The following is a 12,225-nucleotide window of genomic DNA, read 5'->3' as shown; positions in this document are numbered from 1 at the left end:
GAACTGATCAGGCAAGGCAAGGATATCCATTCGCCATCTATTGAGTGTTGCTCCTTTGAGAGAACCTTCACATGTACACTGCCAACACTCAGAACAAGCTGCAAATAAAAATCAACTAATTTCCCAAATTATATAGCCTTGGTTTCATAGTACCAGGATCTAAATTCATACCTTCCTTGATGTCGGAGCCCATGCTTTAGTTTGCAATGTGACTGTTTTAGGGATGCTAAGAAGAAATTGATAAGAGGAAATAAAGAATTTTCATTTTTGTATAATTTTAAATATGATAGGATGTTGCAAGTGAATTTGGTCCTGTACAGGGAAGAATGATTTATAGCATGTCTAAAAGCTGTGAATAAAAGTTCAGAGCACAAGGTCTAAGAAATGGCTGGGTTAAGAATGCATTTCTCACACCGGGAGTTGGTAGTGCACGCCTTTAATTCCAGCACACAGGAGGCAGAGGTAGGCAGATCTCTGTGAGTTCGAGGCCAGCCTGGTCTACAAGAGCTAGTTCCAGAACAGCCGCCAAAGCCACAGAGAAACCTTGTCTCACTCAAAAAACCAAAAAAAAAAAAAAAAAAATGCATTTCTCTTGCAGAAGACCCAAGTTCAATTCCCAGTACCTGCATGAGGCTGCTCACAGCTGCATCTAATCCCACCTCCAGAGGATCCAATGCTTTCTGGTCTCTACAGGTACTGCACTCATGTGCACAAACCCACACATATACACAAAACTTTTTTCTTTTTAGGATAGGGTCTCATTATGTAGCCCTGGCAGGCCTGGTGCTCACTTACGTATATCAGGCTAGCCTCAAACTCAGAGATCCACGTACCTTCACCTCCCAAATGCTGGGATTAAAGGCATGTGTCACTACTACACTTAGTACATTTTTTTTTAATGTGCAGAGCAGTAGAACCTACCCCAAGTAGGTAACAAAATTGTAGCAAACCTAATTACCCTAGTTTTTTAAATTAAAACTGTGTTGGGAATCATGTTAACTGATATGAAGAGCGGCAAAAAAAAAAAAAAAATGACAAAAACTCAAGGGAGCTGTAGACAGAAAAATTAAATAAGTATACATTATTTAACAAATGACCTGACTAGGTGGTGGTGGCACACGCCTTTAATCCCAGCATTTAGAAAGCAGAGGCAGATGGCTCTCTGAATTCAAGGCTAGCCTGGTCTACAGAGGGAGTTCCAGGACAGCCAGGGTTACACAGAGAAACCCTGTCTAGAAAAAAACAAACAAACAAAAACTAGAATGACCTGTAAACTGAACAAGTGAAGAAAATGAGGGAGACAAATTGCAATAGCTCCAAAACCCACAGAGTTTAAAATCTCAAGAGGTGGTTACTGGCTTATGTAGACAGTTAAATGGGAAAAAATGCTTGCAGTGTAAGTATGAGGCCCTGTCCTAGTCCACTTTCTAATGCTGTGATAAAAACCATGACCAAAAGCAACTTGGGGGGGTTATTTCAGATTACAGGTGTGGTCCACCATAAATACACTGGATATTTTAAGCACACTTCAGGGCAGGCCCAATGCCCAAATTAACACAATAATAACTCACTATTTTGCCTCATACTGCTTTGGGGGGGCATTTTTAGCCTTATTCATCTTTTACTCGTATATTCGTGTTTTTGTGTGGGCTTCTGGGGGTGTGTTTGTTTTGTCTGTTAAAGAAAGGGTATGCAGTTGAGTGAATGGGGATGTAGGGAGGACCCAGGAGGACTTCCAGCAGGAGCCTGGATACAGAACTGAAGCAGAGGCAATGGAGGAATGATGCTTAATGGCTTGCTCTTCATACTTGCTCTGCTTGTTTTCTGATATAACCCAGGCCTACCTCCAGGGCTGATACAACCACAGTGAGATAGATACTCCTACATCAACCCTTAATCAAGAAAAAGCCCTATAGACATGCTATCTGGTCAAGGTGATGGAGGTAATGCCTTAACTGACATCCTGTCTCCCTAGATGACTCTAGCATGTGTAAAGTTGACACGAACACATACACCAAAAACAACAACAAAACCTAACCAGCACAGGACATGGGAGCACAGACACAGGAAGATTGCCAGGGCTTCCTGGTTACCCAGTCTAGCTATAACAGTGAACCCCCAAGTTCAGTGGGAAATCCTGTCTCAAAAAAGAACAAGCTGGAGAATGATAAAGAAAAACACCTGACACCAACCTCTGGCTCATGCATGTCGCACCTGCTGAGCAGCCTGTATCCGAGAATGTAGCGAGGTGGTCGGGATAGATGACACAGAGACCGGTCGGTTGCTTTAAGAAAACTTTATGCTCCCCAAGTCGGCTTAGGAGAGCCCCCCAAGAAAAAATGCTTCCCTTTTTAAGGACTTCTGCCATCCATCTACATACAATTCTCCAACCGAGCTCTCACACACCTCTCACAGCTCTCCCAGACTTCTCACCCTCCTGGCTGGTGGTTTAATCTCCAGCCCCAGAATCGGGGAGAAACTGCAGGGAGCAGGAAGAAGCATCTAGCCTTAGGGGGGATCAAAGTCATGGTGTTTCAGTGAGCGAGCCCTTATCTAAGCTCTATCAAGAGCTTTATAGCACTGAATTGTTTTCAGTAAACATTATCTCGCAGCTGCCTGCTCCCAGGCTGATGGAGGGGTGGGTTTCCCCGCCAGGGTCTGTGATCCCCACACATGCACACACAGGTGCATAGACAGACATACATCACACACAGACAAACACAAAAAGTACTCCCAAAATCTGTGGTCAAGTTGCTGAGTGACTAAACTTGGTTATTAATACACGACATTGAAGTTAATTTAAAAGAATGATCATAAACAAATAGGAAATAACACTTGAGAAGAAACTCGCGCTTCTACTGAAAGTTTTACATTTTGTTAAATATGTTTTGGTTTAGCTGTTATGCTATTAGTATATGCAAAGCCTTTTAAAAATAATGCAATTTCTATATAAGAAACTATAAATGGTATTGAATTCTCTGACATAATGAGGACATCAGCTTAGTAACATTATTATTCTACTGATATTATTTTCTTAAGACCAAACACATGGCCCTTTGCCTCATCAAACATGGAGTTTGGATTCATCCACCAACATTATGCTCTGGCTTTCCTTAATGGGGAAATAGTTATAAAAGCCCTAACTTGTTGTAGTATGGGACTTTTTAAATATATCATTTTCATCAACTTTTTTTTTTTTTTTTTTTTTTTTTGGTTTTTCGAGACAGGGTTTCTCTGTGGCTTTGGAGGCTGTCCTGGAACTCGCTTGGTAGTCCAGGCTGGTCTCGAACTCACAGAGATCCGCCTGCCTCTGCCTCCCCAGTGCTGGGATTAAAGGCGTGCGCCACCACCGCCCGGCGAAATGCCAGCTCTTAAGCCTCACCCCAGATCAGCTGAGTCAGAACTGCTTTTAAGTAAGGAACACAAAGGCGGTTTAGACATGGTAAAACACTGTCAGCTCATTCACTAGAGATTCTTTTTCTCACTGCATTGAAATTATTCCTAACTCAGTGATACTCAAAGTGTCGTCTGATCTGATGACATCTGGGGCTCAAAGGCCTCTTTTCACCTACCTTGTGAGATCAAGTTTTCATTATATACTTCAAAATATGTCACAACTGACATTATAAAAGCAGATGTAAGAACACCACTGCCTCTTACTAAGCATGACATAATAACTTTCAAACATGAAAATGTGCCAGGTGTGGGGAACCATGAGTAGAATCAGGCAGAACTCTGAGTTCCAAGCAAGTTTGGTCTTCATAGAGAGTTCCAGGCCAGCTTTGAATACAGAGCAAAACTGTCTCAAACAAACAAATGAAAGAGAGATGGGAGGGAGAGAAGGACAGAGAGGAGAAAGAGGGGAGAGAGAATTCAATTCCAGCTTTGTTTTTGAAAAACATAGGGTTTTTCAGAATTGTTTATGTTGTGTATTATTAGATGTTCAAATACCCAAAATCGGAAACCTGAATGTCAGTGAGAAACAGATTCTAATATTTCACTTTCAACTTTATAGACATTCATTTACATTTCACTCAGAACTCTATAGAGAGCTACACAAGATTGACTGGGTCTCTTAGATGCTGGACAGCTCAGTTTTGTAAATTTTGCAACCCTATCTTTCCATGTCACATTCTTTCAACTATCAATCTGTTTATACTCCCTAAAATTTGGCCCTGCTCCCTGGCAGGAACTTATATAATTTTTTTCTACCTGAATGTCATAAATGATCTATCTTCTCTGAGATATTTAGTAACTTTGATTTTTTTCTCTCCAGGGAGTTTCAATACTGAAGAGAATTGACCTAAGATTAAGAGGGACCCATAGCCCAAAGGCTCTTGGCTGTTCTTTCCATTAGCATGAGCTAGCATTTAGCTGATATTGGCAGAGACTCCTGAGGGAACCCATGGGTCCTTGGCAGCAATTGATTTTCAATGGTAACATTTAGTCAGCACTTCCCAGCCATGGTAATTCCATTTCTTACATGTAAGTCCCAAGAACTGCTTCCTCAAACAGTTACACAAGGTTGGCTGGGTCTCTTGGCTTCTGGACAATTCAATATTACTCCCTCAAGTCTTGTATTTAGCAGAGAATTGGCAGATTTTCTCATCTCTCAAGAGGTATCTAAAGTATCTGCTACTCTCAAGCTTTCTGAAATTGTATAAAAATAGCATGTGTAATAGCGTGTTATCACACTCTATTTGCACCATAGATCATAACTCCATTTTAGTTATTTTACTGGGAAAAGAATCTTACTCAAACTGGGTGTGGTAGTGCACATCTTTAATCCCAGCACTTGGGGTGCAGAGGCGGAAGATCTCATAAATTCAAGGCTAACTTGGAATGCATAGTGAGTTCTAGAACATCTATGACTATGTTTTTTTGTTTTTTACCTTGTCTCAAAAAGCAAAGCAAAACAACAGAAAATATTTAGTATACTTCCTCACAACTGTCTTACTAAGGTAGTTTCAGCCAGGAGCAGTGGCTGGGATGTTCATGCTTAAGAAGTACCAATGCTCTACAAGTTAAGAGCTAGAACATTTGGTTGACAGTTGACATAACAGGTTGTATCTGAAGTAAGAAGGTCCCTAGAATGAATAGTGTATTAGTCAAAGAATCTAGATAGGTCAGTATGGACAGAGAGACCTTCCTCAGTTTTTGGCATAAAGAATCCATGGCTTTGGTATTTCATGGGCCTTAGGTTAACAGACGAACTTGTGGGGAAACCATGAAGGACAAGTAATGGAATTGTTTCCTCAAACAGCTACTCAAGGTTGGCTGGGTCTCTTAGCTGTTGGACAACTCATTATTCTTCAGGATTTAAACTTCCCAGAGACAAAATATATAAGTTACTAAGTATATCAGAGGTGATACATTATGTCATTCAGGTGAAGAAAGTATACATTCTTGCCAGGAAACAGAGCCAAGTTTTAGGGAGAAAAAATTATGCTGGAAATAGTTGCATATACTTTATTTATAAGGATGTAAAATATAATAGCAATTCCTCCATCTAGCAAGTCAAATTTGAGATAATAGGAAACACTGGTTATCAGGGATAAAAATAAAGACCTAAAAGTCCGTTTTCCCCTGAGCTTATCTCATAAGCTAACTAGTATAATTTGAAAATGAAACATAACCTTTTAATTTGCCCCAATTTGTCACACAGCATTAGGTACCATTCTTCTAAGAAACCAAGGCTTTGGTTTCACTTGGACAACTGTGTTCTTAAAATGTTCTGAATAGAAATCTCCACCATGAGGACAGGTACCAAGAGGTAATAAAAACGGAATCTTTCAGCAATGCGCAGGAAACCCCTGGGCTGTCAGAGGACAGCAAAGAGAATCTGCCATGATATGGAAGAGACTAGAATATCTGAAGCCATGCTGTCTTTGTGTCACCTTGGACACTGGGGTAGCAGTCACGCCCCACCTTCTCCCTTTTACACTTGACACCAATGGTAAGGTCCAAGCCAATCCATTCTATTAGGATGTAGTTGATACCATGAAAATAGGGAAGCTTTACCCATGGGCTTGGAGCTAATTGTATAAAACAAACACAAGAGCCCCTGGAGTACTCTGTGTTTTGCCTTGCCAGACACACAAAAGGTGTTTCATCATTTAAATACCCCTCCCACGTACGTGTGTAAGCAATAACAGACTAATGGATTGAAACAGCCCTGTCACAAGACTGAAATACCACACCCCCCTGACATTTGGAAAGTTTGGGAGTATTAAAAATGGTTCTTGTAGCAATTAGTACAAGAGCTCTTTCATGATAGAAGTGAGTGTTTTCCAACAATCTCTTCTTGTACCTAAGGGATACTTGTTTACAAGTAGCCAATATGCCTAACCAAGAACTACATCATTTGTACTGTATTGTTTTTTTTTTGTTGTTGTTAATTTAGACTTCCTTTATTTTTTTTCTCACCTTAGGCATCTTTGAAAAGTTAGCTAAAGGCAGGTGTGATAGTGCATGCCTTTAATCCCAGCATTTGGGAGGCAGAGGCAGGTGGATCTATGTGAGTTTGAAGCCAGCCTGGTCTAGGGAGTAAGTTTCAGGACAGCCAAGGCTACACAGAGAAACCCTGTCTTAATAAACAACTAACTAAATAAATAAAACCAAAACCACATTCCTTGCTTATATAAAAGAATTCTGAAGTATTTTCTTTAAAATAACATGTTTCTCTAGTAGTGTGTAGTTAAATATCATGTTTCTCTAGTAGTGTATAGTTAACTAACTACTTAATAGCAGAAAATTTAAATGCCAAAACTACTGACACTTGGAATGAAAACAAATCACTCTGGAGACAAGAATTTAAAAATTTTAATATACATGGTGGAAGAGCAATTTAAAAACTCGACTCTAATTGGCTTCAAATTCTTTTGAAATGCCTTAGCATTTTAAGGTTTTTTCCCCCCTCACATTAGACGTTTTGTCAGGAGGAGGAGAGCACCATTTCAGTGAAAGTTTGCTAGATCTAGCAATCTATGAGCTGGCAGTCCTCCATTTTTGTCTATCTTTATTTCAACCAGTAATCTGAGCAGCTGAGATTCTGCTGATATGATTAGTGCTAAAATACACTAACATTACTGTGGTGTAATATTACAGGATGGTACTTTCACTTCAATTTAAGAACCAACACTGTTAATAATCTGATTTCTTTCAGGTTTCTTGAGTAATTAAAACTAGTTTTAAAGGAAGATTGAGTTGGCTCACATACACATATACAGGCCAGGAACCTATAAAGAGGTCCAGTAACATTACTACAATTTCACTTTCATGCTAGGCATCATTATTAGAATGCAGGTTCATTAACCCTCAAACACTGTTCTTGACAAGCTTACAAAAATTTTAGTTCCACTTTGGTGTGGAGCAACTGAGTATATTTTATATAAATACTTAAGTTGTACTCATAAATCTAGATTAGAAATAAGCATTTAACAAATAGGAAACTGTGACCAAAAAAGCTTGCTTTTAAAATAATTAATGGTAAAGTTCACAGGCCCCTTAATCATTTTTCAACTATGCATATGTGTTGGACAACCAACATCCCTAAAATTAGCATCAGAATCTTCAGCTTGTACAGAGAATAATAAAACATTAGGAATAAGTATTTTTGCACCTTATTCTAGTTGTAGAAGTGAACTGAACCAGCTCTAGAGTTGTAGAGGTCGGTCTCTTTCATCCTCCCTACACTAATCAAATAATCTTTTTACTTGACTCCAGTTTAAGGATTTATTACTTTATGTGAATCAGTGTTTGATTGCATGAACACATGTGCACCACATAGTCACCTAGGTCTGAAGAGGGTGCTGGATTCCCGTGTTTTTGAGCAGCCATGTGGATGCTGGGAAACTGAGTTCTTGCAGCAAGAGCTCCTAACCACTGCACCATTCTTATCCCTGTTCTTTAAAAGCTACTTCCAAACATTAACAGGCATTTCTTTGGCACTACAATTTGCAAATCTAAAGAAAAATATTGTGGGAAGAGTGCCACTTCTATGCTGTGTTCTCATTAGTGTCTTTCAGTCCTCTTTAAACTGTTAGCAACGATTTCTTAAGCTTCAAAAATACTGAAGCGATCCTACTGAATATAGTGTTTCTATCTGTAGCGAAGTAAAGGAAATATAATGAAAGAGAATACATCATAATTTCCAAGGATATTTCTCCAGGAAAAAAGGTAGTTGCATTGTCTTAAAATATGGTGACATGGTGGAAGACGTTGTATTTCCTTTGAACATACTCATATGTAATATACAATGGACTTGATGCGGGGTAGGGGCGAAGAATCAGCTCCAATTCTAGCTTAGTAAATTCTGAACAAAGACCTCTTCTGAGAAAATGCCTTTTTTCTAGGAAAGGCTGACATAGTTTGCTTCTGTTCACACATTGGGGCGGGGGTGAAGACTAGCATACCCTGGGACTCTCCCAAACCCTAAGCGCAGTTCCCCAGCTCCGGCTTCCGGGTAGCCGGAGGGTGGTCCTGGAGCATGTCTCCCTTCGCGTTCCCACATCCTTAGTGAGGCCGGAAACCGGCTATCGGAGCCTAGAGCGCTGGGCTGGGCTCCTTTAGCCTCTCCAGACCTCACCTTTCTTCTCTGATACCGCCCACGCCCTAGCCGCTCCCACCACCATCACCTGCGCGCGCGCCCCAGATCCCGCTCCCGCCTCCCGCTGGCTGCCAATCACAGCTTTCTGCAGTTCCCTGGTTACCGAAACAACGGTCCTTGGGCTTTGCTCACGCCCCTTGAAACTGCTTCCCGCCTTTCGTGCTCTTCGTCCAATCACTAGCGTCCGAGTGTCCTCTGGTTCCCGCCTCCCCGTCCCCGCCCTCCTGAAGGCCCGCCCTCTTCCTGAAGCACGACTGCGTCACCTGACCTATAGGCGCTCCCTTGGTAGAAAGCAGGAAGGGGCGTGCGCGTGAAGGGGAGGGGCGCGAGAAGAAAGCGGCGGGGATGCCGGGAGTGGGGCGGGGAGAAGGCTTGTCAGTCGGATCTCGCGAGAGAGGACGGAAGCCTGTGGGAGCCCGTGGCCTTTAAAGTCGATCCAGCCCTTTCCTCCGGGGCTAGTTTGTAAACACGGCTGGGCTCCGGGCTCCCGGGTGGATGAAAGGGCCATGAATTAGTGACCTGGAAAGGTGAGTAGTGGTGATAGGGCCGCAGGCTCGGGGGCTGTGGGGATGCAGAGGAGGAAGGCACTAACATGGCGACGTCTCTGCCTGTAGTCCCCACCCCCCGCCTCCCACCCCTTTGGCGCCCCTGCTGTGGACCCCAACCCTGCGGACGGCTGGGGCCGAGCCGCCGCCTCTGGCCTGGCGGACCGACCGGACCGTTAGGTAACGCGGCTGCAGCGTCGGCCCCTCCCTCGAGCGCTTTCCCAAGCCTGAGCGAAAAGGAATAACGGCTCCTCTCAGACCCCTCCCTCCGCTTTACCACCCTCTGGTGTGGTCACTTGAGAGGTCCCCGGGGCGCTCCTCGGATCCGCCCAGCTGACGGGGAGACCCCCCCCCGCCTCTAGTCCTTGATCGGGCCGCAAGAGGGTCCACGCTGGGCTCTCCATCCAGGACTCTAACGATTGAGGACCGCGGGATTTGGGATGGTGCGGTGGAGAAGGATTGCAAAGCGTGCCTAAAAACCTAGCCGGGGTCCCTGGCTCCCGTGGGACGTGATGGAGCCAATGGTATGGAGAAGCTGGGAGCTGCAGGTCTCGGCCTTTTCCGTCCTTTCTACCACCCGCACACTCCCGCCGCCCCCCACTTTTCCCAGGTGGGGTGGGGCTGAGGTGTGGATGCAGGTGGATTCTGCTATTTCCCCCACATTTTTTTTTTAACCTCGACAGGTATTGGTAGGTGTTATACAGAGCTTCTGTAGGGAAATATCTGCTCCTTTTATCAATCAGTATCCTAGAGACAAGGGGGAAAGAATAGTGTTTTTTGGTGTGTGTGTGTCTGCCTGTGCCTGTCTCTCTCTGTCTCCGTAGTGCTCGTTCATTGAACCAGATCTCGGAGGAGCTGGGGACTATTTTTAGGCATCTAGGTAATATAAAATTGTCTCTTCTAAATGGGGAGTTTTAAAACTGAGGAGGCCGAGTAAACCTACCGTCAGTATAATGGAGTAAAAGAGATTACTTGCAATAGACCCTGAGGCCTGTTCCCTAATACCTAGATTACCTTGTGGAAGTCCCAGTTTCTTAGGGATTGTAAATTATAGAGACATTCACACCACATGCATGTAATAGTATATTTGAAATCAGAACAAACGCTGACTGTTCTCTGAGTTCACTTTTTCCTTTTTGAAGAAATTCTTAACCCCTGGAATTGCCATTGTCAGTAATAACCATTTCAGGAATACTCCTTTAGAGCCAAATGGCCTTGGTCTATTGCACTAAAATTGGAAGGTAAGACTATAAAAACCTATTTTAAAACAAATCTAGATAATTTCCTGAAATAGATACACAGTAAGAATTTTGTATTTAGATTTGCTAAATCTACTCGAAGAATTCTCTGCAATAAACTTTTTCCAAATGTATGGGAATATTTTGTTGAGTATGAGAATATGCTAAAAATGTATCCTGTATGAGAAGACTAAGTTCATGGACTTTTTCTTTCTTTCTTTTTTGCCTTTTTGAGCCAGGGTTTCTCTGTGTATAGCCCTGGCTGTCCTGGAACTTATTGTGTAGACCTAGCCTGCCTCAAATTCACAGAGATCTGCCTGCCTCTGCCTTCAGAGTGCTGGAATTAAAGGTGTGAACCACCACAGCCTGGCAGATTCGTGGATCTTTTTAAGGCCTTCAACAGTCAAGTTATAATTAACCTTCTGGGTCTTAAAAATAATTTTTTTAAAAATCTTTCAAATTCAGTGTGTATGCTGCCCTCCTAAGGTGTTTTTCAGTCTCACTTTTAAAGATGCCACTGCTGTTAAGCTTTGAAAGATTTCTTAAAATGTAATATTGTGCTCATTTAGAACTTGATACTTTGTATCTTTGGGGGGTGGGGGTCAGAGGCATTTAGCCCTGACTGCCCTGGAACTCACTTTGTAGACCAGTACTTAGAAATCTGTTGGCCTCTGCCTCCTAAATGCTGGGATTAAAGATGTGAGCAGCCACACCAGGCAGTTCTTTTCAGGGACATTGTCTTTTATTTTTGATATAAGGTACTAAAAACTTCCTGTAGATTCCCTGGAAATCCCTTTAACATTGCTAAGCTTTTTATTTTGTATTTGGAGCATTATATTATCAAATGTGTTACCTAGAAATTCTTACATTTGTTTTCTTATTTGGAGGGGCATTGCTACAGTAAGATAGTAGTAGGTTATCAGTTCTTTAACAAATAATTGGAGGGGTGCTTTGATGGGATTTAAAATTTTAAAGCTGTATCTTGAAATTACATCATGCCTTAAATATCTCATGAGTAACACTAAATCAAGAAATCTAGTTTTATATTGAAACCTTGAGTTCTGATCTGTACTCTCCCAGTCAGTTGTATGGCTAAGTCAGGTAAGCAGCTCTACCATACATGGTATTTCCATTCATTTTTGCCTTTGGTGTCTTTCTTCCGATATGATATGTGTGTCTGAACTGGTATTACTTTCTTTTGTTACTCTTATTGAAATGCCCTTAGAAAGGTAATTAACTCTTTCATATTCAAAACAAAAATTTTCGCTGGAACTTTCCTTGATTAGAAACTAATGTAATTGGATAATTCAACTGACCCCTATGAAAATTAATGCAGATAATACTTGTATTACTTCTTGTATTAACTTGTGGCCTAGAAAAACCACCTAGCATTGTTATATAGTAAATAGTTTAACATTTTTGTGTTTATCTTATAGTCACATCTATTTGTTCAGACTAAAAATTTGCCTGAGATGCTATGTGTTCAGTTTTGTTATTGTTGGTTTTTTGAGACAGGGTTTCCCTATGTAGCCTTGGCTGTCCAGGAACTCGCTCTGTAGATCAGGCTGGCCTCAAACTCACAAAGATCCACCTGCCTCTGCCTCCCAAGTGCTGGGATTAAAAGTCTATGTATTCTTTAAAAATATTTACTTATTTTTATTTTATGTTTTGCTTGCGTGTATGTATGCGCACCATTTGTGTGCAGTGCTCTTAGAGGACATCTAAAATCCTGAATCCTTGAAACTAGAGTTACAGATTGTTGTAGGCTGTCATGTGGGTGCTGGGAACCTGTCCCAGGTCCTTTGCAAGAACAGCAGGTACTCTAGACTGCTAA

The 12,225-nt window shown here is 41.8% G+C and overlaps 1 protein-coding gene across 3 annotated transcripts in view; it reads left to right on the top strand.

Moving 5' to 3' along the window:
* Positions 1–8,976: 8,976 nt before the first annotated feature.
* The window catches only part of Atf2 (activating transcription factor 2), a 76,484-nt gene continuing 73,235 nt past the window's right edge, over positions 8,977–12,225 (top strand). For all 3 annotated transcript variants that reach the window (XR_005877205.1, XM_040745607.1, XM_040745606.1), the window contains exon 1: positions 8,977–9,135. The gene's annotated coding sequence lies outside the window, so the exon portion shown is untranslated. The remainder of the gene's footprint in view (positions 9,136–12,225) is intronic.

Source organism: Mesocricetus auratus, unplaced genomic scaffold (assembly GCF_017639785.1).
Source record: "Mesocricetus auratus isolate SY011 unplaced genomic scaffold, BCM_Maur_2.0 Super-Scaffold_100004, whole genome shotgun sequence".
In the NCBI taxonomy this organism is placed as follows: domain Eukaryota; kingdom Metazoa; phylum Chordata; class Mammalia; order Rodentia; family Cricetidae; genus Mesocricetus; species Mesocricetus auratus.
Note: the sequence above shows the minus strand (reverse complement) of the source record. Positions and strands in the feature narration are given on the sequence as shown.